At 52.7% G+C, this 23795-nt stretch overlaps 1 protein-coding gene across 1 annotated transcript in view; it reads left to right on the top strand.

Annotated features, from left to right (window-relative positions):
- Positions 1-23795, top strand: part of Col18a1 (collagen type XVIII alpha 1 chain) — a 100612-nt gene that overhangs the window by 11250 nt on the left and 65567 nt on the right. The window lies entirely within an intron of this gene.

Below are 23795 nucleotides of genomic sequence, written 5' to 3'. Positions count from 1 at the left end.
GCAGTCTGGGCTCTCCTGCAACCTTCGCTGGGGGTCCTCCCTCCCAAGTCTGTGCTCATCTGGGGTTCTTTTTTGTTCATTTGTTTTGTCTGTTTGAAACAGGGTTTCTTTGACTGTCCTGGAATTTTGCTGTGTAGACCAGGCTGGTGTCAAAACTCAAAGATCTCCCTGCCTCTGCCTCCCAAGTGCTGGGATTAAACATGTGCAACCCCACGCCTGGTCCATCTGGGGTTCTTGTTTTTCTCTTTGGAGCTGTCCTCCTGCAATGACCTGCCTGCTTGCTGCCTTGTGGTTGGGTAGTTTGTGCTTCTGTTCTCATTTCGGCCCTTTAAGGGCTCCCAAGTCTTCGTTTAACACAGCCTGTACCCGCTCCTGCTTCCTCCCATACTTCAGGGGACCTTTCAACACACCCCACATCGAGAGCTGAGCCTGTAATTAGTGACCACACAGACTGAACATTAATCTGATCTCAGCCAACTAGGCCGTGATTTGGCCTGATTTTTCTGTGTTGGGCAGAACCAGGCCACTTCCCTGAGGCATCCTGCCCTAAAGCTCTCCCAGACCTGCCCACTGGGTCTCTTCCCTCCTCCCCCTCCTTGTCCTCAGGCCTTTTTCCATAAGTCTTGGTGACCTCCATGTGGCTGATGAGTGCTTTCCCTGACCCAGTGACACCCAGTTGTGTCATTGCCTGCGCTTGCCCACACAGGCCAGGAATCTCCAAGGATGTGGAGACCGACCTGAATCTTTGTATCATTGTCACACAAAATCTGCAGCTACATCATAAATGGACAGAAGAAATACATAACCAGGGAAAGGAAACCACCCAGCAGCACCAAACTTGCCGTGGACACTGCTTCTGCATGTCGCCTTCTTTTGTGAGAAAGGAAAAAGTCTACAGTGATGGGATTTGTCTGTGGCCGGCCATTTGTTGTCTCAGCCTTACCTAGCCCTGGACATGACCTCGGAACATGTGTTAGTGATCATGCACTGCCCCTGGCTTCTGTCATCTGTAAACAGAGGTGAACCTTAGGATGGCAGATACTTGTTTGAACAATTCTCCTTCTTTACTATCTCAGGGATCCCGAAGTACCTAACATGGGCCCCTCGAAGGTGGGCCCTCCATGTGGTACCTAGAGTCCCAAGCTAGAGTATTCAGTTCCTGAGACATTCATGTGCACAGCTGCTATCAAAATGGTATTTATTTATTCATTTATCTATCTGTCTATCCATTTATTTATTTATGTACGTATGTTTTTCGAGACAAGGTTTCTCTTTGTAGCCCTGGCTGTCCTGGAACTCACTTTGTAGATGAAGCTGGCCTCAAACTCACAGCGACCCGCCTGCCTCTGCCTCCTGAGTGCTGGGATTAAAGGTGTGCACCACCACCATTAGTTAAATGTTTTAAAAGATGTATTCCTGAGCAAAAAAAAAAAAAAAAAAAAAAAACCTCAATAGACTCTCGAGTGTTACCCATGCGAATGCTCCATGACAGGGCAGCTTTAAGTGCATCTGCTGCCGCCTGGCGTCTTCCCTGTCCCCTGCAGAGCTGCCAGCTTTGCCAAGGCGTCAAGCTGCAGAAGCCACATTTGCACATGAATTCCCTCGTGGCCCCTGGACTGGCATCTTCCCGGTTATTCTGTCCTCACATTGGTGAACACTACCTCCTGCTGAGGGGATTGCTTACCTGTGACTCCTACTCTTTCCTTTTTCACATCCCATGTCCTCCTCTGCCTTCCATCCATGACTGTATTCCTTGGCCCATAGCTATCTAGGGCTCAAGGCCCGTATCACTTCCCAGGGGAACCAGTGTATCTCTAAGATTGGCTCCCTATTAGCAGTGGCTGTCTTCTTCGGTCTCCTGTGGGCCGTCCCATGCAACCCCTCTTCTCTATGGCCCCTCTGTGTGGCCCCGCCCCTGTGCAGCCTCTCTGTGTGGCCCCGCCCCTGTGTAACCCCTCTGTGTGGCCCCGCCCCTGAGCAGCCTCTCTGTGTGGCCCCGCCCCTGTGCAGCCCTTCTGTGTGGCCCCGCCCCTGTGCAGCCTCTCTGTGTGGCCCCGCCCCTGAGCAGCCTCTCTGTGTGGGCCCTCCCCTGAGCATCCCCTGTGTATAGCCCCTTTTTTCTGGCTTGCAACTCTTGACAAGGGAGGTTCCCCCAATATGGATTCCTATAGAGGTGCTTATGTATGTTGCAGAGACCCAACTAAGGCTGTGTTGCTCACAGAGCCAGGGGATGGAGAAATAATGCTGCCCACAGAGTATCGAAAGCCCATGGTGTTTGGGGGCCTTAGCCTCAAGACAGTCAGTGGTGGCAATAAACTGGCTTCATTCTGTCTTAAGAGATGAGCGTGTGGGAAGCAGGGTTGCCCGGGCAATCTCTTTTCTGTTACTTCAGAGATAGGTCAGAGAGCTTCTGGACCCGGGAAAGGTTGGTATGGTGGCTCGTGACAGGAATATAGGCTCACTGAGTCAGAGTACTCAGGGCACATACTCTATCCTTGGACTGAGACTCAGGTCTTCTAGGTGGCCTATTCTATTCTTGGGTGGCCATGAGTTCCCTGTTCTTGCCTGTGTGGTAGAAGTTGGGTTGTAAGTTGGACTTGTTATTTTCCACCAGGCACAACCTTCTTTTTTTTTTTTTTTTTTTTTTAGAAGGTTTATTAGACATTCTAAATGAAGGCTCACAACACAGATAGAGAAAATCATAGATACAGAAAAACCATGATGGACCCTCCTCAGGGCCCCAGCGGGCAAGTATTTGAAGGAGGAGCTCAGTCACCAGACTGAAAGGATTCAGTTCGTTGAGTTTTGCTGAGACGGTATTGCCCATCCTGCTGGCCTCACAGTCTTGACCCCCCTGTCTCAGCTTAAGTTCTGTGTATGTGCACTGCCATGCTCCATCCCTGGTTTACTTACTGGACACAGTGTAGCTTAATATGGCCTTGAACTCACCCTCTTCCTACCTCTGCCTGAGTGCTGGGATGACAGGCACTCACCGCCACGCCTGGCTGAACTCCAGTTTCTAGAGACAGGCTGTTTAATCACATCCGTAGCCACATTCTTGCCGTGGGCCTGGCAGCTGGTCCCAGGTGGGTCTGACTCAGATGAGCTGTTTAGGTCCATGTATGGGCACACGGAATCGAGAAGAGAATCAACTTCTGGAGGGCAATGAACTTAGGCACAGGTGGCACTGTCCCCCATCTAGACCTAGTGATGAGCTCTCATGTGTTTGAGCATCTGTGGAAGGCCAAGGGCTCTCTGGCTGTCTCTTGCAGGGCTAACCTTGTCTCCGTAGGCCTCCTGCTGGCTGTCCTGGGCTGGTAGCTGGAGGCTCCATTTCTGGGTAGCCCTGGGCACCTGTTGGTCATGTTCTCAGCGTGGGGCAGAATACTGGTCATTAGCCCCCGTGCCTGTTGACTGGTAGGACTGTGGGCAGCATAGAGTTAATAGACAGGGCTCCCTGCAGACGAACCCAGTGCTGGGAGGGCATGATCTGCAGTTCTTTCTTCTCCAGTTCTTTCTGCGCTAATTGAAGACGTGACATTCCGGAGGATGAAAGCCTCTTTGTGTGTAGCCGGCAGGCAGCTGGGCTCACAGCCCTAGGTCGGCCGAGCACGGCAGCCCCGGAGCAGGTAGTGCGTGGCCCCGCCTGAGGAATGTCCCCACGAGGCTCCAAAAACAACTTCCTCCTTTATTCCCGCTATCAGCTCACTGTGCCTGCCGATTTGGGTCCCAATTATAGGTGGGGAACCAGGGGAAAAGTTGCCGCGTCTAGACATTAATCCTGAGATTGAGTTTCTTCTGCCCTGTATCCCAGCAACAGGATTACAATTGGTGGGAGGTGGGGGTGAATTCTCTGGGGCTGGGCCAGGAGACCCCAGCTCCTTCTATCCCATACAACTTTCTGGTGTGGGAAGTAGGTCAAGACAGCCAGGGAAGCCCCTGTGGAGAAGGCTGGCAGCCAGGAGGTTGGCATTCAGGGCTCTTGCAGGTGTGAAGTGAAGGTGAGGTACTGCCTGTTCTCCAGCGTCTATAGTGAAGCTGGGGAGGCTGAGCAGTAATCTGAGGAGCCATGGACAGCCAAGACCTTGGTGGGGTCCACTGTGGTCAAGGGCAGGTACCTGTTCTGTCTGTCCCAGGCTGATCATGTGTCCTGACTGCGGATTGCTGTCTTTGCAGGGGCCAGAGGGTAGCCTCTGCTTCTGCCTGCCCATGTACCCTTCTCCACTAGGCCTGGAGACTCCAGCCATGCACCCTCTACTCGACTCTGTCCCTTCTGATTGGCTTCCGCTGTGACTGTGTTAGCTCCTGCATGGTGCCAGGAGATTTGCGCCTGCTTGTCCCTCTCTGTGCTTTGCAGGCCCCTTTTAGAAGGATGACAGGCAGATGGCAGGCTCTGTGTGGGACTAACTGGACTTTACCTGTGGACTGGACTCCTCCTCAGGCAGTGTGGCCATCACAGGCATTTGTTCTGCCTTTGCCGCTGCAGGGCTATAGTTCAACTCATGTGTCAGGCTTCTGTGTCCCATACATAGGGACTCGCTGCCATGTTCACAGCCAGAGAGCTTTCCTAAGCAGCACATTGCCCTAATGGAGATCCTGAGTGGGAGTCAACCCCAACTGGATAGAAAAAGCAGAGCCATGGAGACACATACAGGTCAAGCAGTGTAGTTCATAACAGTGTGTGGACCAGTAGCCTTGGGAAGGCTGGGAGGAGGCAGCCTTGTAGATGGACAGTCAGGCGTGGGTATCTGCAGAGGAAGCTGCAGGTAACAATTAGACTCAAAAGCTGCACCAGCGCGCAGCAGGGGTGGTGGTCAGCTGTTGGCTGGAAGGAAGCTCATGCTGTTTGAGGCCAGGCGCTATGCACATTCTCTTCCTTTTATGGAGATCTTTATTTATTTATTTTTTTTCACCTCCCAGTAATCAAGCAGCCAGATGGACGAGTGAATTGAGGGCACCTTTAAAACCCCTAGGCCCTGCTCACTTACCATCGAGCAGCTTGGGAGGCTGAGGCAGGAGGATTGCCTTGAATTCAAAGCCAGCCTCGCCTACAGAGCGAGGACATGTCCCCCAAACGAAACAAAACAAAAACCTCAGGCCCTAAAGTTGGAGGACCTGCTCTCTCAAGATGCTTGTTCTCAATACCTGCTGCTCGTTCAGGGTTTCGCTGGAAGTGTGTGGGCGCACGTATATGCGTGTGCAGACGCCTTCCAAGGCCTGCGTGGACCAGAAGCCAAGCTCAGGTTTCATTCTTCTCGTGCCTCCCACCTTCTTTTTTTTTTTTTGTCTCTGATTTTTTTTGTTTGTTCGTTTTTGTTTTTGAGACAGGGTTTCTCTGTGCGGCTCTGGCTGTCCTGGAACTCGCTGTGTTGGTGTTGAACTCGGATCTACCTGCCTCCGCCTCCCAAGTGCCGGGCATGCGCCACCCCCCCCCCCCCTACCCCTGCCTGTCTCTTTTTTGTTTTGTTTTTGTTTTTTATGAGTTTCTCATTGGCTTGGAGCTCAGTGATTTGGCTACACTGACTGGCTGGCTGGTGACCCCAGGCATCCTGTCTCTGCCGCCTCAGTACTACAAGTGTATACCACCATCCCCATGTTTTTAGTGGGGTTTTGGGGATCAAACTCAATTCCTCATATTTGCATGGCAAGCACTTTAGCAACTGAGCTAACTCCTCATTCTCCCATCTTAGGGTTTTATTGCTGTCAAGAGACGCCATGACAACGGCAACTCTTGTAAAAGAAAACACTTAATTGGAGCTCGCTTACAGTTTCAGAGGTTTAGTTCCTTATCGTCATGGAGGGAAACATGGCAACATGCAGGCAGACATGGTGCTGGAGAAGGAGCTCAGAGTTCTTCATCTCGATCTGCAGGCAGGAGAAGGGGACTGCCACACGGGGCCTGGCTTGAACATATGAGACCTCAAAGCCCGCTTCCACGATGACACACATCCTCCAGCAACTACTCCAACGAGGCCTAGCTCCTAATAGCACCACTCTGCCTATGGGCCAAGCATTCAAACACATGGGTCTATGGGGATCATTCCTGTTCAAACCACCACTGATCTCCAAGTCCTGCCCTTAGTGTATATAAAGCCTGCAGGGCTTTCGTTCCTGCTGCCCATGGCAGTTCTCTTAGCACATGAGACAGAGATGGCCTCCCGTGGAGGACGACTGTTCTGTAGGAACGAGGGGAAAAGGGAGTTTGACTGCGTGTGCTCTGACTGGTGCTTAATCAATTGCTCCAGGGCATCGGCTCCCTTTCCTTACCTGAAAGGCAAATCACATTTGTAAATGGCCCCTGAGCTTGGGGGAATCGAGAATGATCGTGTGTGCCTCTGATGTCGTCACTTACTTCAGCTGGGCCACTGTCTTTTTGCTGGAACGGATGCCTTCTGGAGTTGTCAGCGCTTGGTGTGGGAGCCCCTGTGAGTCACGCTGGGCCCTTTGACTTCTGTGGAATGTGGCCTCATTCCCTTGAGTCTGTCTACCTGCCCCCTCTTCTCCCTAGAGGTGGCACAAAGCCATGGGCTCTAGGCCACTGAGTCACCGTTGGGGCAGAGTCCCTGACTTGAGCTCCTGTCAAACATTAACAGGCGAGGCTGGCCCCTGTTGAAGAATAACTCGTTTGCACTCCAGGCTATGATGTCCCAAAAGGCATGGCCAACTGTGCCCTCAAGATGGCCCGTTTTGGGTGTGCTCTGACCAGTAGGCGAATGGCGCTTACAGACAGTGGCTCTGGGCACACCCAGCTCCCCTGTGCCAGAACGTTTCTGTTTAGTGTTTTGATGTGGAATCCGAGGTGTGGGCGGTGGGTGCAGTTGTTCCCCATTGGCTCAGATGGGCAGGGCAGAGCCATGGTGCCGGGTCATCGGCAGCTGTCCAGCAGACAGCCGGGCCTGGGAAGCTGGCAGCCGGGCTGGCGGAACAGTCCTGCGGAGTTAAGGCATTGGCCTGTAGGTGGTGGAGAGGCTCTGGGTAGCACCCGACCTGCCACTTCAGCCCATCCAGACAGCTGAATGGACTCATGCTCCCTAACGGGTCCCAGCGTGGCTGCTGGCATGTTCCAGCTTGCTCCTGTCTCCGGGGAGGGAGCAGCTGGATAAAGAATCGGCTTAGGTGTCTGTGGCCAGTCCTGTGACTGCCACCTTCCCACTGCTGTCCTGTGTATCTACTATGCAGCAACCCGAGGTTCCCTGGAAGGGAGGGCGGCCTGCCAGAGGGGGGGGAGGTCTTACCAGTACCCTCATCCCCAGGTTCTCTACGTCTAGAGCCTGCCTCTCTAGGTCTGGCTCCTGGTGAAGGAGGAATGGGGACTGTAGACTCTGGGCTTAAGGTAACAGGAAGGAAGCTTCTAGAAGTGCTTATTAGAGAGCCTGGGGGTCCATCCCACCCCTTATTCCCCAGGGTAAGGCCAAGCCCAGGGCTGACGGTTTTTCTCGGGGTCCCAAATACAAATGACCGAGCCTTGATTTGAACTTGAGTTTCCGTCTTACATGCTATTCTTATCATAAGAAGTGGGGAGGGAAGATGGAGGGCTGACAGAAAGAGATGCTGAAGAGCATTATCAAGACATCTCTCCTCACTTGAGACCCCAGAGTGTTTTGTTAGTGCTGACCACCTTGTGGGAAGGGTCAAAGGTCTCACCTTGACAGTAGACCTGCTGTCTGGGCCTGGACTCACTGTCTCTTCTGTGGCTGGTTCCCATTCCTTCCTCTCACATGGGGGAATTTAGGAAAGTGTTGAATGTGGCTCATTCTGCCTCCTTTCTGGTGTGTCTGTCCTGAGTGTAAATCATTTCTTGTTTCTTTTCCTTCTTTTTTTTTTTTCTTTTTCGAGACAGGGTTCCTCTGTGTAGCCTTGGCTGGCCTACACTCACTCTGTAGACCAGGCTGGACTCGAACTCACAGAGATCCACCTGCCTCTGCCTGGGATCAAAGGCGTGCGCCACCACTGCCCGGCCACTTGTTTTGCGTGCTCTGTGGAGACAGGAGCTTCTTCTCAGTGAAGCAGGGCTCCTTGTGCAGCTCCTTTCAGGTGGTACAATGTCTAATGTATCACGTGATGGTGGCAGGAGCCGCACAGTGGGCATAAGTGGCCCAGCCTGGGCTGACTTTGGGTTGCTGGGGGATGGAGGGAGGAGCTGGAACCCAGACCCCCTTTCAGGTGAGGAGTGGCTGTGCCCTGAGGCCTCAAAGCAGGGAGATCTCTTGCTGCCCTGGACCAACCAGTGTTCCACAAATGGCAGGATGAGGACTCAGATGGCAGAGCTGAAGTGAGAATATGTCTTAATAGGGCCACACCGGTATAAAAGGCCTACCATGGGGCAGTTTGGCATTCTACCTGCCTAGACGTCAGAGGAGCCTTAAGGGACCCTGGAAACATTGAGAGTGGTGGCTATGCCCTGACAGACCAGCAGCTGCTTCCTAGGGGAAGTTCCAGAGGCCTCTCAGCTTTGAGAACATGCCGCATGTCTGTCTCCACAACACGGCCAGCAGAGGAACAAGTGGGCACTTTGGCTGTAAGCCATCAGGTATCTGAAAGTGCCTTAGGGCGGGAGTTCCCAGCAGAGGTTGTTCCTCTGGTTGGTCTTTGGGGCCTAAATGGTGGGGATCAGCATCGTGAGATGGAGAGACGAGGAGGAGTTGCCGTGTAGGAGGGAATCATCTCAGGGATCCTCCCAGGCACTGCTTGCAGTGCCCTCGTGAAGATGCTGAGCCAGAGAACATGGACCTGGGCAATTGCTGGGCTGCCCAGCTTGGCCCTGCCCAACTCTGGAAGCAGCTATGATCCTGCCCTGCCTGAGGAGTGATGGCCTGTCCCTTGGCACAGCTACCCAGGGGAGACCTGGCCTGTGGGACTGTAGCATCCTCAGGGGAACTGAGTTGCCACTGTCTTCTTAGATGTGTAGGTTGGCCGGCCATTCTGTAGAGCAAGTTTGAGGCTCTTCCCAGCTCTCTCCAGCTCAGGCTACAATAGTCTTAACTCAGGCTTGGCCTGGTGTGAGCTTGCGTTTCAGGGCTCTGGTATAATTTTGTGCTCTTTTCTACAACATTCAGTGCGCAGTCCTGAGACCTTCCTGAGTCCTGCGTTTTCTCCGTGAATGTGGTGAGGAAGCTGCCCTGAGGGTGAGCAGCTGTTTTGAGGAGTTCCACCCTGTCCTACTTCTGGGAGGAAGGGAGAACAGAGACTGTAGTTGTACCAGGATCTTCAGACAATCGCTTGGGGCCCTGTGTGTTCTTTCTTCCCTGAGGCAAGTGTTACCTTTCTTCCCTCTACCTCAGGCAGGGAGACCTGAGAAGTTAGGATAGTCTGGTGTCTCTCCCATACCCCACTCTATCCCCCAACCCTCTGCTTCCCCTGCAAGATTCTTTTGTCTGGGTGTCAAAGTCTGTTGGAAGCCAGGCTAAGCTGGAGCTAGGACATGCGCCCTGCAGTATGGGCTGAGCTTGTAGCAGACTGTGGGCTGTGCTCCTGGGCTACTAGGGTAGTGTCTTTTGTTTGTGGGACTTGCTTGCAAGTCATTTGGGTGATAACTTGGGTGTCCTTTAGGCTTTGCCATGGACTCATCTCCTTGGCACTAATGCCACCTGCCTTTGACCCAGCATGCTCCTGTTGGGGGCCTGCCTCAGTCCTTTGTCAGTCCTTTGTGGTTCATTCTAGGGCTAACAGGAGCCAAGAGAGACCAAAGGGGTGTGTGTGTGTGTGTGTGTGTGTGTGTGTGTGTGTGTGTGTATGTGTGTGTGTGTCTGTCTGTCTGTCTGTCTTCCATGACACCCATGCATGCCCTTGATGGGAACTGAGGGAGGCTAGGAGGTACTGAGTCAGACTGGATACTGCTTCCAAACTGTCCTGTTGGCTGAGAGCCTACTCGGGAGGGTTCCAAGCAATACCAAATGCCCCTCACATCCCTTTCAGTCTCTTTTCCAAACTGTTTGTGTGAGTTTGCAGCTTACAAAGCCAGGCTCCCAAGTATGCTCATGAGATTCCTGGTCAAGTAAAGTATGCAAAGTCCATGGTGATTAACGGGATGCACACTGGCAAGAGGGCCATACTTCCTGTTTATGCTTTGTGTGTGCCGCATCCCTTATCCGCTTTCGTCTCTTACTCAAGATTGCTGTGGACCTAGGAGGCTGAGCGAGACCACCCATAGTTCATATTCTGCCAAGGGCTGTTGCCCTACTCCCCATTTTCACCTAGGTGACCAGTGTCTACAGTGCCTCCACCCTGCATCCTCCAGCTACCTCCTTCTTCCTTCCCCTCCCCCTCCCCCTCCCAAGAGGCCTCTTCTTGCTCCATGCTAACTCCTGACTTCAAAGCCTCTGCAGCTATGTTGGTGTGGGCAGATGGGAGCAAACTCCAGGTGGGGAGGAGAGCTTCCTAAGGCTCTGCACATCTGCAATGACCGTGCACTCAGCTCTGGACCGCCGGCCGTGATGTCTGGACCTGTGTTTACTCGCCTCCCCTCTTGTCTGAACAGGGAGGGTTCCTGGGGGGATCCTGAGCAGCTATCTCTGGCAGTCAGTCGTCACACTGAGCTCCCTTCTCCCGATACCTTTACCCTCATTGTCCTGCCATCTGTCTGCTGGGCCAGGTGCTGGGCCTGTGCTGGGTCTGCAGGCTGAGAACGCTGGGAAGGGGGAGGCTCAGGAATGCGCTGGCACCTGGCCACTCCTGGGCTGTGAGCTCAGGTCTGACTAATGAGGTGACTCACCTGAGCAGCCTGAGGAGGCCTCCCTGATAGTTTGGTCTTTTAGCTCAAAGAGCTGGGTGGACATGAGGCCCTCTGGGTGCTGGCTCCCCGTGGACTTCCTCAGAGTGAGTAGTCAAGGTACTACCTTGGTCACTGTATGTATATACAGTCACTGTGCACCTTGCTCCATTGTTTGGGGTGGTGGCCTGCACCTCCTGTGGTCTAGCTTGGGTCCAACTTAAGTCTGAAGGGGTTCAGAGTTCAAATCCCAACTGTCCCCCACAAGCTCCTGTTTTGAATGCTAGGTCCCCAGATTCCGGTGTTCCTTGGAAGGCTGAGGAGCCTTTAAGAGGTGAGGTTAAGCTGCTAGAAGTAGAGCACAGTGGGACGTGGGGGTGGGGTGGGGTGGGAATTCTGCTTCTCCTCTTCTGTTTGCCATGTGGTTAGGCACCGCCTCCCGTTCCCACCGCTGTGAACCCCGTCATGTCTTCTTCCCAGAGACATCCCTTTTCCTTCCTAAGTCATTTCTGTCAGGTCTTTGGTTAAAGCAAAATTAACCAATAATGACAGAAATCCGCAGCTGAGAGTTGGACCACTGCTGTGGTCGACAGGCCGCTGGAGCTGTTTGTGAAAGGGATGTGGCCGGCGGGAGACTTAGAATTCACTAAGGTTAGCAGACCTTGGTGGAGTGGGCAGTTCTTCCTGGAGCTTGGAAGAGCAGAAAACAGACAGAGATGTAGATGGTAAATACCGTCTCTGTTCGTGGGGTTTCAGATGGGAACAAGGACTCTATTGGGAACTGGGTTAGACCGTGGTCAAGTTATATTCTGGAAAAAAACAAAACAAAACAAAACATGATTGCTTCTTCCCATATCCTGAAGATTGGAGTAAAGTTGAATTAAAAAGTAATGGACTAGCTGCCCGTGGTGGCGCATGCCTTTAATCCCACCACTTGCACTTGGGGAGGCAGAGGCAGGCGGATCTTTGTGAGTTAGAGGCCAGCCTGGTCTACAAAGCAAGTCCAGGACAGCCAAGACTACACAGAGAAAATTTGTTTCAGAAAACCAAAAACCAAAAAGAAATAAAGTAATGGACTAATGTACGTGGCAGAGCTCTCTCCCATTGAAGGTCCTCGGAGTAGGAGTGTTTATTTTGCGCATTGTATGCTGTCACCGTGCAGCTTCTTTTTGCTTTTTATAGAGGTTGCCTTGTGCTTCAAGAGACTTTGGACTTTCGAACAGTGCTGGGGACTGTTAAAACATTACGGGATGGCCGTGAGTCTTCGTGGGGCCAACAGAAGAACTTTGTGGTTTGAAACTGAAATGTCTCCTACAGGCTCATGTTTTAAGCACTTGGTCCCTAAATCGTGTTGCTGTGTAGGTGGCTGCAGAGCCTTTATGAGTGGGTCTTTGAAGGTTTTGGTCCATGGGTCTGTCCCTTATTTCTCTGCTTCCTGGTTGCACCCTGTGAACAAGCCTTTGCCTCACATCACACCCTGACAGCCACAACCATGCTTTCTCCCTCATGATGGGCTGCAGCTGCCTCAAAACCCAAGACCAGATGAACCTTTCCCCCTTTGCTCCTGTCAGGCATTTGCTCACAGTGAGGCAAAAGTCATTAGCATAGGTGGGCCGAGGGGATGTGAGATCAAGGTTATCTGTGGCTTCAAGTAGTGCTATGTTTGCTGGGAGATGAACGGAGTGGATTCCAGGGGAAGAAGGGTTGGGAGGTAGCACCCAGATTGATTGGAACACAGAGTGTGTGCTGAGAAGGGTCTGCAGGCTAGGAGACTTCCAGAAGAACCATGACACTTTCTCTAGTGTCCTGTGTCCTGTCTTCTCTGCATGGGAACAATGAGTTCCTTCTACTTTTTCATCGAGGTCAAGTTCTCATAGCATAAAACTGGGCATCTCACAGTGAATGGTGCACGGGTATCTTGCACGGGTGTTATGTTGTTCATCAATCACTGTGAACTAGAACATTCTCATTGTCCCCAAAGGAAACCCTGCATCACTGATGATCCCAGGAAGGCACTACTCTATGCTCCCCCTGGGTCTGTCCATTGTAGACTCCTGCTTGGGTAGAATACTCCAGATGCTGGCCGGCTGGTGATCTGTCGTACTACTCTGTCTTTGAAAATATGTTTCCTGAACTCCATGTATCTGACTGGAGACTGTGGCCTCTCTGCAGCCCTGGGTCTTTCCTGGCTTCCTTTCCCACATAACTCTCAAGCAGCAGCCTTTGGAGATGACAGTGAAAGTCCCAAAGCACAAAGGCTATAGGTGCCCAGAAGAATGGAGGATGGGTCTCTCTTCCCTAGGTTCCTCAGCCATGATATGGGAATCCATGCCTCCTGCAGTGCCCCTGTGAGAGAGAGGGACAGTCCCGGTAGAAGTGAAAGAAATAGGGAAGATTGTCACACCAAGGCCAGTTCTTAGGGTGTATTCATTCACTGGTGTGTTTGTCTGTCCATCCATCCATCCATCCATCCATCCATCCATCCATCCATCCACCCACCCACCCATCCATCCCTTCATCCCTCCAAACATCCTCATACTTGCCTAGAATTCCCCATGTGCCTGCTCTGAATTCATTTCCTGTCTTGGTGACACCAGCTCTTCCTGCCCGTCCCCAGTGTTCACCAAGGGGGATGGAGGAGCCTCTAGTTACAAGCTCACACATCCCATACCTGAAAGGTCATGTGACAGGCCACCTGTCAGGGATAGATAGCACTAGGTATTTCTTTGTTCCATGTCAGGATGCTGCTTTCTTTTCAGGTCATTAGTCCCATTGTTCACGTCCCTTGGACCCATGGTTTCACCTCCTTGGTAAGATGTAGGATGGTTACCTTGACACCGATGGTCACTTTGACACTAATGGCATCTCTGACACTAGGCTCTTCTGCCTTTCTGGAGCTTCTGCCTCAGTGCTTGGACCACACCTGGTCACTCCTGATCCTTCCTTGGTTTCCCAGTGTTTCCTGCTGCCTTGCTGGATACTGATGTGGGGTTAAGAGTTGTGTCCATGCCTAAGGGTGTGGACGCATGGTTCATGACTAGGGGTACCCTGCACACTAGTGCCCCCCCCCACACCTTCATTTTGTATGCTGCACTGTTCCTGTGGGTCAGAACTATAGCTCCTAGCCAGCTGAGGCCCCTAGCCCATAACTTGCAGTGCTGTTGTGGTTTATGACCCTTTTATGGAGACTCACAGGCAGGAAGAGGGGCTTTCTTTCTGCCTGGGACCTCAGCCACCTGTGAGTTTTGAGGGGCTCATTTAAAATGAATGCCCTGGGCTTCTCCTCCTGAGACTGGACAAGCGGTCAAGGAGGGGGGTGGCTCTGGCTCAACCAGGGCAGGCTTGGGGTCATTCTTGGTGACCCTGAGTCTAGTTATAAAGGCAGATGGAGAGCGTGGGTGGCTGGTTAAGTCTGTGGAATGCCCAGGAATGTGGAACAGACTCCTCTCAGCCTGGGGTCCTAGGGTGGGTAGTGTGTATTTACTTTCATTCTTAGCAAAGTGAGAGCTTTGAGGACAGCTGGGAGATACCTGCTACAATCAGAGGCCCAGGCCTCTGTCAGCCGATCACACATCCAGAAAGGCAGTCTTTGGTCTGGTGGGCAAACCTTTCAAATCCATTGACAAGCAAAGCCAAATCTGAAAGAATAGGAACCCTCCCCCACTCCACCCCCCATAGGGAGCAAAACCCAAGAGGTCCTTCCACACCTGGTCCATGGCCAACTCTCAGTACCTATCCACAGGGCAGGTCATATTTCTTTCAAGTGTGTCTATCCATTTGGAGGATGGCTGGCAAGGGAGGGTCACATTCTGTTCCTAGTGGCTTGTGTGGTCTATTGGTTGGCCTGAGAGGGACCTGACACTGAGCAGGGCTCCCTTTCCCCTCCACTGTGGACTGATGGGTGCCTTCACTGGGTATGAGGACAGGAGGGGAGGAGTAGTGACTCCTACTGAATACCTGATGGAACAGGGACTAGAGAGGCAGCAGGTACCACATGCCCATGTGGTGGCTGTGAGAGCCAGGAAGAGGCTGGACCACTAAGGCTCAGGGGGATCATTCTGGTAGACGGTGACTTTCTCAAGGATCTTCAAACCCCCTCTGTATGATTCTCCTCAAGGCTTTGGACTTGGGGGAATCGTGCACTCTTGAAGGCTTTCAGTGTTTGCCTTTGATGTGGTTTAGGCATGCTGCTCTGGATGGCTTGAGCCACGCGTGTCCATGGGGACAACAGAGATGCTGCTTTCAGTCTCTAGGGCCATCGCAGAGACACCAGCTGGTCCTGCTTTGGGTTCCCCTGAGCTCACTTGGGAATGGAGAGCACTGGTGTGGCCAGCATGTTTCTTTCCAGCCCACGGTGTCTTCCCTTACCCAGGAAGTCAGAGCCACATGGACACTCACTGTGGGCATCTGTTCCTACAGCTGCCACCTGCCATGGGCCCTGGCTTCCCTCCCAGCACTTCAGAGCAGACCCAGGTTGAGAGAAAGGACAGACAGGTGTGAACTAAAGCCCTGGAGCAAAAAGGCCCCAGGCTTCTTCTTGGTACCACCTATAGAATCACTTGGCTGAGGGTTTGGGGAGGGTCCAAGCATGGTCCTGAGCCTAGGTGCTAAGTATGCCCACAGAGTCTTGCTGAGATAGGGCTGGCAGAGGCGGGACATAGAGAGAAGGTGACATTTCAGGCGCTGACCCCTTCATGTCTTAAGGCCACTTGGTCCAAGTGAGTTGCTGTCAGGTTTAGACTAAAGAAATACAAATGGGGTGAGTGGTCTGGGGTTACTGGGGTTGGTGAGTTATCTGTAGGTTGGATACCCCTCCTGCCCCCGATTCTTCTGCTGCTGCCTTTGGCTACACAGGCTTTGGAGAAAGCCACATTGTCACTTTCCCTAGCTACGCTTATTTTCACGTGAGTAACGCTTATGTTTTAACTGTGGGGTTTGCCTCCTTTCTGTTCTTGTGCTCTAGAAGGCCCTGTGTGGGCCTCACAGCTTAGGGAGTAGTCAGGCCCCAGCGGGGAAACTGCCAGTCTCTGTTTGGTTTATTAGCCGAACCACCTCCTCTCCTATCACTTCGGATCTGGAAGCTTCCTTGGGCCTGAAGCTCATCTTTCAAGTAGGCGGTATAGGATACGTGCAGGCTGAGAAGGACGAATTCCTTTCCCCACTCTCCTATATGCTGAGCCTCGAGGCCCTCAAAGTGGCCGTGAAGAGGGAAAGACACGCACCTTCTGTTGCGTCATGAACCTAGGACCTGTTCATGTTCCCCATGAAAAGGAACCAGAGGCCGAGAACACTGGAGTTTCTACCACCCTGCTCAGGGCCCTGGCCACTCTCTGGACCTCCAGTGTGTAAACTATCTGGACATGTCTCCTGCAGACGGAGGCCCCCGTGCCTGTACTCACTGTGACAACCCCCGATGGGGTCTGAAAGCCAGCCGTTCCCACAGATGATTGTCTCTTTTGAAACTCTGGAACCAGCTCAGCCAAAGAAAATAACAGCAGCCCTTCCCTTCGGAAAGGGTCCCAGCTCCCTTTAATGTCTAACTTTGTTTGACCTTGTCAGTGTGGAGAAGGACAAGGAGGGGGCCCCGCTGTTTGTTCAGATGGAGACAGGAGCTTGGAGGATAAAGGGACGTTTTATTCAACTTCTAAAATAAAGAGTGGTAAAACTTTTTTTTTTTTTTTTTTGTAGTTAACATTCTTAGAGGATTTTAAAAATACCAACTCAACAGACTATATTCCCAGGACCTGTGAGGAGGCTAAAAGTACCTGGGTTTACCCTCCTGAGGATGTCCCTGCAGGACCTCTGCTCTGAGGCGGGGAGGGGCAGTGAGTGCAGTACGCACAGAGCTCCTCAGCCCAGTGTGAGCTCTGTCCCTGTTCTCTTTACACTGATCACCAGCACCCCCTTCTTCCATGGGGGACCCCCACCGGGTCACATGCCTTCTTTCCGCCTCAGTGTTTTCTCTTTTGCAGATGTGCAAGGGCAGGGGTAGGCACGGCAGCCCCTTGGAGGTAGATATGCCTGTGGACTGGGCTCTGGAAGCCTCTGTGGCACTCTTCTGTGGGTGGTGTGACTGCGCATGGGTTGGGAGGACCGTCCATCTTTGATGTCCGTTACTCAGCTATGCCTTTCGCCTCAGCAGAGAGGCCCATCCAGACTAGGCAACCATCCTCGGTGAGCCTGGGGGATGGGGTTTGCCAAGCTAGAAGAGTGAGACCCGGTTCGGCTCAACTTGTCAAGTAGGGTACAGGAAGTGGAGGGGCTTGGTAGTTCTGCAAACAGGGACGACTGGTCTCCTGTTCCGTTCGGGGTAGCGTGTATGCTATCGGGGCAGCCATGACAATGCTGGCTCCCCGGTTCCTTTGCTTCTCCCTCGAGCTCCTCGTGAGCAGGGTGTGGATGTCCAGGCCTCGCCTGTTTGTCCTTCACGTCAGAATAGCAAGGCCTGGTCTAGATGGGGCTGTGCTTCTTTAGCTCGGCTGGAGAGGAGGAGCCTGTGGCTAGGGGGCGTGTGGCTCTTCTTGGGGACATCTGCAATCCCAAATGATTTGGGGCCCTGATGATGCTGAGAAATATTTTTAAAGACGTTTAAAAATCCCACCTACAGAGTCTCCTCATTTCTCCTGCCATCTCTTTGACAACCAGCAGTATGAGTGATGGTGGTCTTAGTTGATTTCTTCAAGTTGTAAGGGGGACCTCATTGCAAAATGGGGGTCAGGAAGGCCCTAGGAATAGGTGGACAGTAGATCATGGTCTCACCTTTAACCTTTTTGGGGAACATGCTCTAGGAGGTAGCCATCCCTGTCTTAAGCATGCCTCCCTTACAGGGGTACATGTATAACACCCCTTAGAAAACTATGCCCATTTTCAGTATCCTCTTGTAACTCTCTGAGGCCACATTCCTTGTGATTTTTGAAGCTTAGAATAGATGACATTCCCAGCTCCCTTATAGAGTGAAACAGCTTTCAGTTTGGCAAAATAGGCTCTGTTGGTGCCTGTAGGCTGGGCCTAGCCAGGCATGGGCAGCTAGCTCACTGTCTCTCTATGGGAGCTGCAGTCTGGGAAGGCTGTGGAACTTTGTGGACCTGTGGCCAGCAGCCAGCCAGGCAGAGGGAGACGTTTGTATTTAGCCTCTGTTTCTTACAGTCCTGTCTGCCCTGAAGCATGACGTGCCAAGTCACCAGGGTTCTGGAAGGATGTGCATTCCGCATCTTACATGCTCACGTATGCACACATTGGAAAGAATGCCCCTTGGGCTTTGGTCCTACGGGGAAGGCGGGTTCCCGGGGTGGAACCCCAACCAAGGTTCTTTGAAGGGCGCTGACCTATCTCTGTGTGCTTCTGAGGCCTGTGTGAGGGGCTCGCCCACGGTTCCTGTGCTTCACGTGGGATGGAGCCGCCTTGCAGTCCTTTTGGAGAACAGCTTGTTTGCCGAATGGCATTAGCAGATTTTTCTGCGGCTGGGAGATGATGCTCCACGCTGACCCGCAGAGATAATTTCCAGATGGAAACCCAAGACTCCTCAGGGTGAGGTCTGGGGCCGGGGACAGTCCACAGAGTGGTTGTTCAAAGGGAAGTATAAAAAGTGACGTGCTTGAAACCTTTATGGCTACTTGGCATGGCCAAGACAGTTTTATTGTATCTTACAGGATTATTTGTCAATAACGGATGAGGGGCAGGGCCGGTCCTTCCCATGATCAGAGAAGCCGGGGGCCTAGAGTCCAGATATGAGCAGGAAATCCAAGAAACACTCAGATCTCTTTTAGGATATCCCAGGGCCCCGTACAGGGAAGACCCTGCAAAAGGGAGGCACAGGGGCAGAAGGTCGTGGGAGGGTAGGGGTGCTGAGGGGTGGGGGCACGCACGGAAACTGGATCTCAGAGATAGGTCAAGGCTGCGGAGGAGGCCCACACCAGGGTCCAGCAATCGAGCATGAGTCCTTGGCTTAAGTCGTGTTTATCTGTACACAGTTGGAAGCAGGAAATGTGTCTGGCTGGCTACAGTCCGGAAGTGTTAACCGGCAGGTTCCTGCTGGGAAAGCCATTTTGCCTTTTCTGTCACCTAAAAAGCCGCTCACCCGCTGTGATTCTTCTGCTCCACCCCCACAACAGCCATGGAGGTGGAGTCCCTCAGGGCTGAACCTGTTCTCCCTTCTCCCTAACTAACTGGGGGGTTAGGCTACCTCATCTCCCTGGCTTCCAGAGTGAAATCACTGGCAGTGTCCTTTATGTCCACCTGGGGGGAGGCTTGGGCTCATCTTCAGCAACGGTGTGGGGGGGCAAATTCATCCCTATTATGGAGTATCGGGCTCAGGAGCTGCTCTGTGCCTTGCTGTCCAGATTCTGGGGTCTCTACCTCTTCACCCCAGGGCTCCAACTCTTGGAGTTGGCCCTATACACAAAGAGTAGTGCCACCCAATATATATTGTAGCTGTATGGTACTGGACCAGGCAGGCACCTGGTGGTGTAGACAGGAGGAGGCTCAGCTGAAGGTGACCTCCTGTGTCTACTGTGTAGGTGTTTCTGGTGTACACGTGTGTAGTTTGTGGGATGTGTCTCCCTGGTCTGTGAGCATCTGTTGTCTGTGTGAACATGCATTGCTCTCTGGCACACGTGCGTGGGGAGGGGCAGAGATGAGAAGTTACCCTCTCGCTTTCAATTACTGTGTGTGAATTTCTTTCCTGATATCTCAGGAAGGGCTGCTGCAAACGCCTTAAAAAGCTTGCAAAAAGCTTTTTAAGGAAAAAAAAAAAAAAAAAAGCTTGCAAGTGACTAAGAAATGCTGGGTCTGTGGCTCCCTCTGGTGGCTGGTTCGAACATGTCCAGACAGTCTTTGGACAAGGCCAGGGTTTTGCGGATCCAGAGTGTTCTCCTGGGGTCCCTTGCCTTAGAGGACACGTGGAGGCTGGCACACTTCAAGATGTCAAAAGCCTGACTTTGAAGGAATCTCGGAAGATACTCACCTTGGCAGCTCAGTGCTCGCCACATCTTGCTGAGTGAACTGTGGTCTGCTCGTGGTTCAACAGCCTCAGTGATGAGTGTGGCACTCAGGCCCTGGGAATTGTTTGAGCAAGAGCACTGCTTTCTCTGTGCCACCAGTGGCTCAGAGCTGATGGGAAGCTGATGGGAAGGCTCTACTGGCTGCCTCTGGTGGCGTCCCGACTGCCGGGGGTGGAGAAGGGGGTGGGTGGCTCAGCCCTGCCTCACTTTTTTTTTTTTTTTTTTTTTTTGGCATGGCTACACTTTCCTAATTGCATGCCATGGGTTCTGGGTGGAATTTGTGGTGTTCCTTGACCATGTACCACCTGGTGAGGCGGCTGGTGAAGAGCCAGGAAACCAGCTGCCAGGGACGGCTTGCCGGATCGCAGGTGGGTGTCTGAGCTGCCACTGGGAGGAAGTGGGTCAGGCTGAGGTCCAGAGCTGACAGTGTCCTCTGGTAGGCCAGGGACCCTCCCGCTGAGGCTTCAGTACATACTCAGCTACGCTTGAGAGTCACCTACAATTTTTCAAAGACTCTGATGGCAACCCAGGAAAACAGAACTGACTGTTGGCCACGGGCCCAGGCACAGCGTGGTCCCCCACTCAGGGGAGGCTAGCCTTTCTTCCGGCCATGCCAAAGAAGCAGTGGGTTCCCAGGACACAGACTGTCAAGGACCTCCACTATCATTCAGAACCTGGGAATTTGCGCCACCTGCTGTTGCCCGATGAGGGCAGAGTTCGTCACAGCCCCCAGACCCTTGTCACTGGTCACTTTCTAGCAAAGAGTTAGTGCTGTTGCATGCCCTTCATCTCTCTTTCTGCTTCTGGCAGGTCTCCCCGCCTGCTCGTTTCTTTGTCTGGGAAGCTCTGGAGAAGGTGGTATGGAGACCCCAGACTGAGCACCCCCAGCCTCTGTTGAGTCAATAGTGTGGGGGGTAGAGCAGAGCTCCTTTTGCCCTCCGCCTGGGGAGATGCTGTGGGCACTCAGGCCTGGGTGGGGAGAGGTCCTGAGTCTCCCTGAGGCCAGTTTGGGCATCGCAGAAGACAGAGGGTGACCAGAGGCTGAGTATGGGGAGATAATTCGACAAGTTGCAACTCCAGCACTGCAGGAATTTTGCTAGAGGAAAGACAAGAGAATAGAGAAAGGGCCAGAGAATGAGAAAAGCCCCAGACCTGATGTTGGCTCTGGCATGGGCTGGCTAGCAGGTGCCTCCTCATGAAGGACTGGCACTGTGCAGGTAAGCTCAGGTGGGCATAGAAGTGACCTTTCATGATTTAGTGACAGCTAAGCCCTCTCTAGTTCCTTCCTGCTCTTCCTGGTCTCCTTCTTACTACTGCTTTCTTCCTATCCCCACATCTAAAAGAAGACAAGGCAAGCCCACTGAGATCCCATCTGTGGGCTTCCTGGATATTTTTTCCGTTGTCACCCATTTCTGCCCATGCTACTTTAGTGTTTTCTTTTCTTTTCTTTTCTTTTTTCTTTTCTTGTCTCGTCTCTTTTTGTTTTCTTTCATTTTTTTCAAGACAGGGTTTCTCTGTGTACCCTGGCTGTCCTGGAACTCACTCTGTAGACCAGGCTGGCCTCACTCTCACAGAGATCCACCGGCTTCTGCCTCCTGAGTGCTGGGATCAAAGGTGTGCGCTGCCACTGCCCCACTTGTTTTTAGCACTTTTTCAAACTGAGCACTCTGAGAAATAAAACTTGCGGAAGCCTCTGTTTATGGCCAGAGGCTATGGGGCCTCTGACCGAGGTGAGGTACCAGGGCTGGGCTCCCTGTTGTTTAATGAGCAGCCCCCCCATGGGGTGTCTGGGATGGTGGCCAAAGCCCAAGGAATCAAAGGGCTGCACTGAGTGGAGCAGAAAGGAGGCTTGTGCATAGCACAGCGTGGCCCAGCCTGACACCTGGCCCCTCCTTGGCTGGGGGCCCCTTGTGAGATGAGGTCACAGTCATGTGACGTAAATCAGCAATGACCACATGCCAACCTGGGCTGCCTCCAGCAGAGGCCACTGTGACTCTGGGAGTTCAGCCTTTTCTGCCTGCCCGCACTGTGCTTGGGTTGCTGTGGGAGTCTCTGGGCCCTCATTAGAAAACCCCATATCCTAGGCAGCTGCGAACAGGACCTCAGGCCTCATCCTGGCTGCCCCAGGATCCCTGGTTTGTGTGTGTGTGTACCTCTGCTTCCATTCTGACATGGTGCCCTCTTGGGTCTGTATCTCCCTTCTGTCTCTTAAAATAATGGTGACCAAGCTGAGTGTGGTGGTGCATACCCTTTAATCCCAGCACTCGGGAAGCAGAGGCAGGTGGGTCTATGTGAGTTCGAGGCCAGCCTGGTCTATATAGTGAGTTCCAGGACAGCCAAGACTGTTGCACAGAAACTCTGTCTCAAGAAAACCACACGAACACAAGATTGTCAAATCTATGTTTAACCTGGTAGTCTAGAGGGTCTTGTCTTGGGATCATTGACTGATTACAAGTTTCCTTTGTCCTCACAGGGCTATCCACGGGCCCTGGGTGAGACAAGGATACTTAGCGTCTACAATGTCCTTGATACCCTCCTTTCTCCCAGGAGCCCTAAATCCCTGAAGGATGATCAGCTCCAGCCTCCAGTTCATCTTCATTCTTACATACCTGACATTTAAGTCAACAGACCTGAAGTCCAACAGGCCCACTTATCTTCTGGAGGCCCCAGGCATGGGAGTCTCCAAAGGGAGGTGTTGGTGATCGTAGGAGGGTTCCACTGTAGAAACAGTGGAGGAAGAGCCCCCACGAGTCCTCCAAAGAGAGTAGAGGGGATAGAGAGGGGCAGGAAACGTCAGAGATTAGGGGCTCCCTTGCAGCGTCTGGCTGGCCCCATGCTGCCTACCCACGTTTGGATTCCCTGTGGAATGCAGGAGAGAGGGCTGTGGATGCAGAGGGACAGGGGAGACAGGGCTGGGGCAGGGTCCACCCAGAGGAGAGGCCAGGCCTTGTGGGGTACTACCCACAGCTGTCCCCAGGAATCCAAGCATCGTCCTCAGCTGTTCAGTCAGTGCAGCTTTGCATGGATGGGCTTTGTTTCTGGTTACCTGGAGGGGTGGCCTGGGCATAGATATTGCTATGCGTGGCTGGCCGCTGCCTGCCTGGCGACAGCCTGCAACAAACACACATACATACACACGCGCGCGCGCACACACAAACCTGTACCTGGCTCTTTTTCTCCCTGAATTTAAAGTCTGCTTCTGAGCTTTGTTCTTGTGATTATAAAGGAGTCATGAGGCTGTGAATTCTCTGGCTGCATCAGCTGCATTGCCGTAGGTGTCTCTGGCCTTCAGGGCACCTTCCCCTGAGCTCTTAGCCTGGTTAGTTCAGCCAGCTCCTCTGTGGTGGTAGGGTTTCCATGCTGTGTGCTGTCGTGTCCCCCCAATAGATAGAGCTGGCTATATCCCAGGTACTGGGGTAATCTCGGAATAGAAAGAGGACAAGATGTGTGGCCATGTGAGGGATTGTGGCTCCTGTTCCTGCACTGGCCCTGCTGACACCGTCCTGGCTCAGCGGGGTTTCATTCTGCCCTGACCGGGAGCAAGTCAGGTGTCTGGGTAGCCTTGATGACAATGGCCTGGACACGCAGGCACAGGCTGTGGGTCCCTGCTCCCACTGTGTATGTCCATTAGAAAGACACTTTTCCTGTGTCAAGGGATACCCAGAATTCCAGGCCAGATCCAGTTTCTTTAGAACCAACAGTGTATGGACTTACTGTGATCTTGCAGGTCCCCAGTCCCCAGAGAGTAGTTTCCATTAAGCAGCCAGTCAATCCTTTGAGCGTCCCAAGCAGGCCCAGGCCATGGTTGTAGGGTCACAAAGATATTAACAGGTTTTCAAGAGAATGTGTGTAATGTGGTGTGGGTCCTGGCTTCAGGGTGTGCCTGACCCCATGGCCCCACGGAGGCCTCACTAACCCAATTATAACAAACCCTCGTCTCCCCACCCTTGGGAACCTAGTGGTGTGAATAGGCTGTCCAGCCTTCCGTGAACAGATCCAGTTAATAAACAACTGTTAAACCCTTAAAGGCCAAGTGGGACATTCACTAGCAGAGGCCACTTAGCTCTCCCAGGGGCATCCAGGAGGCA

This window comes from Psammomys obesus, unplaced genomic scaffold (assembly GCF_907164565.1).
Source record: "Psammomys obesus unplaced genomic scaffold, mPsaObe1.curated_primary_1811, whole genome shotgun sequence".
NCBI lineage: Eukaryota > Metazoa > Chordata > Mammalia > Rodentia > Muridae > Psammomys > Psammomys obesus.
The sequence above is the reverse complement of the archived record's forward strand: the minus strand, read 5'-3'. Positions and strand labels throughout refer to the sequence as shown.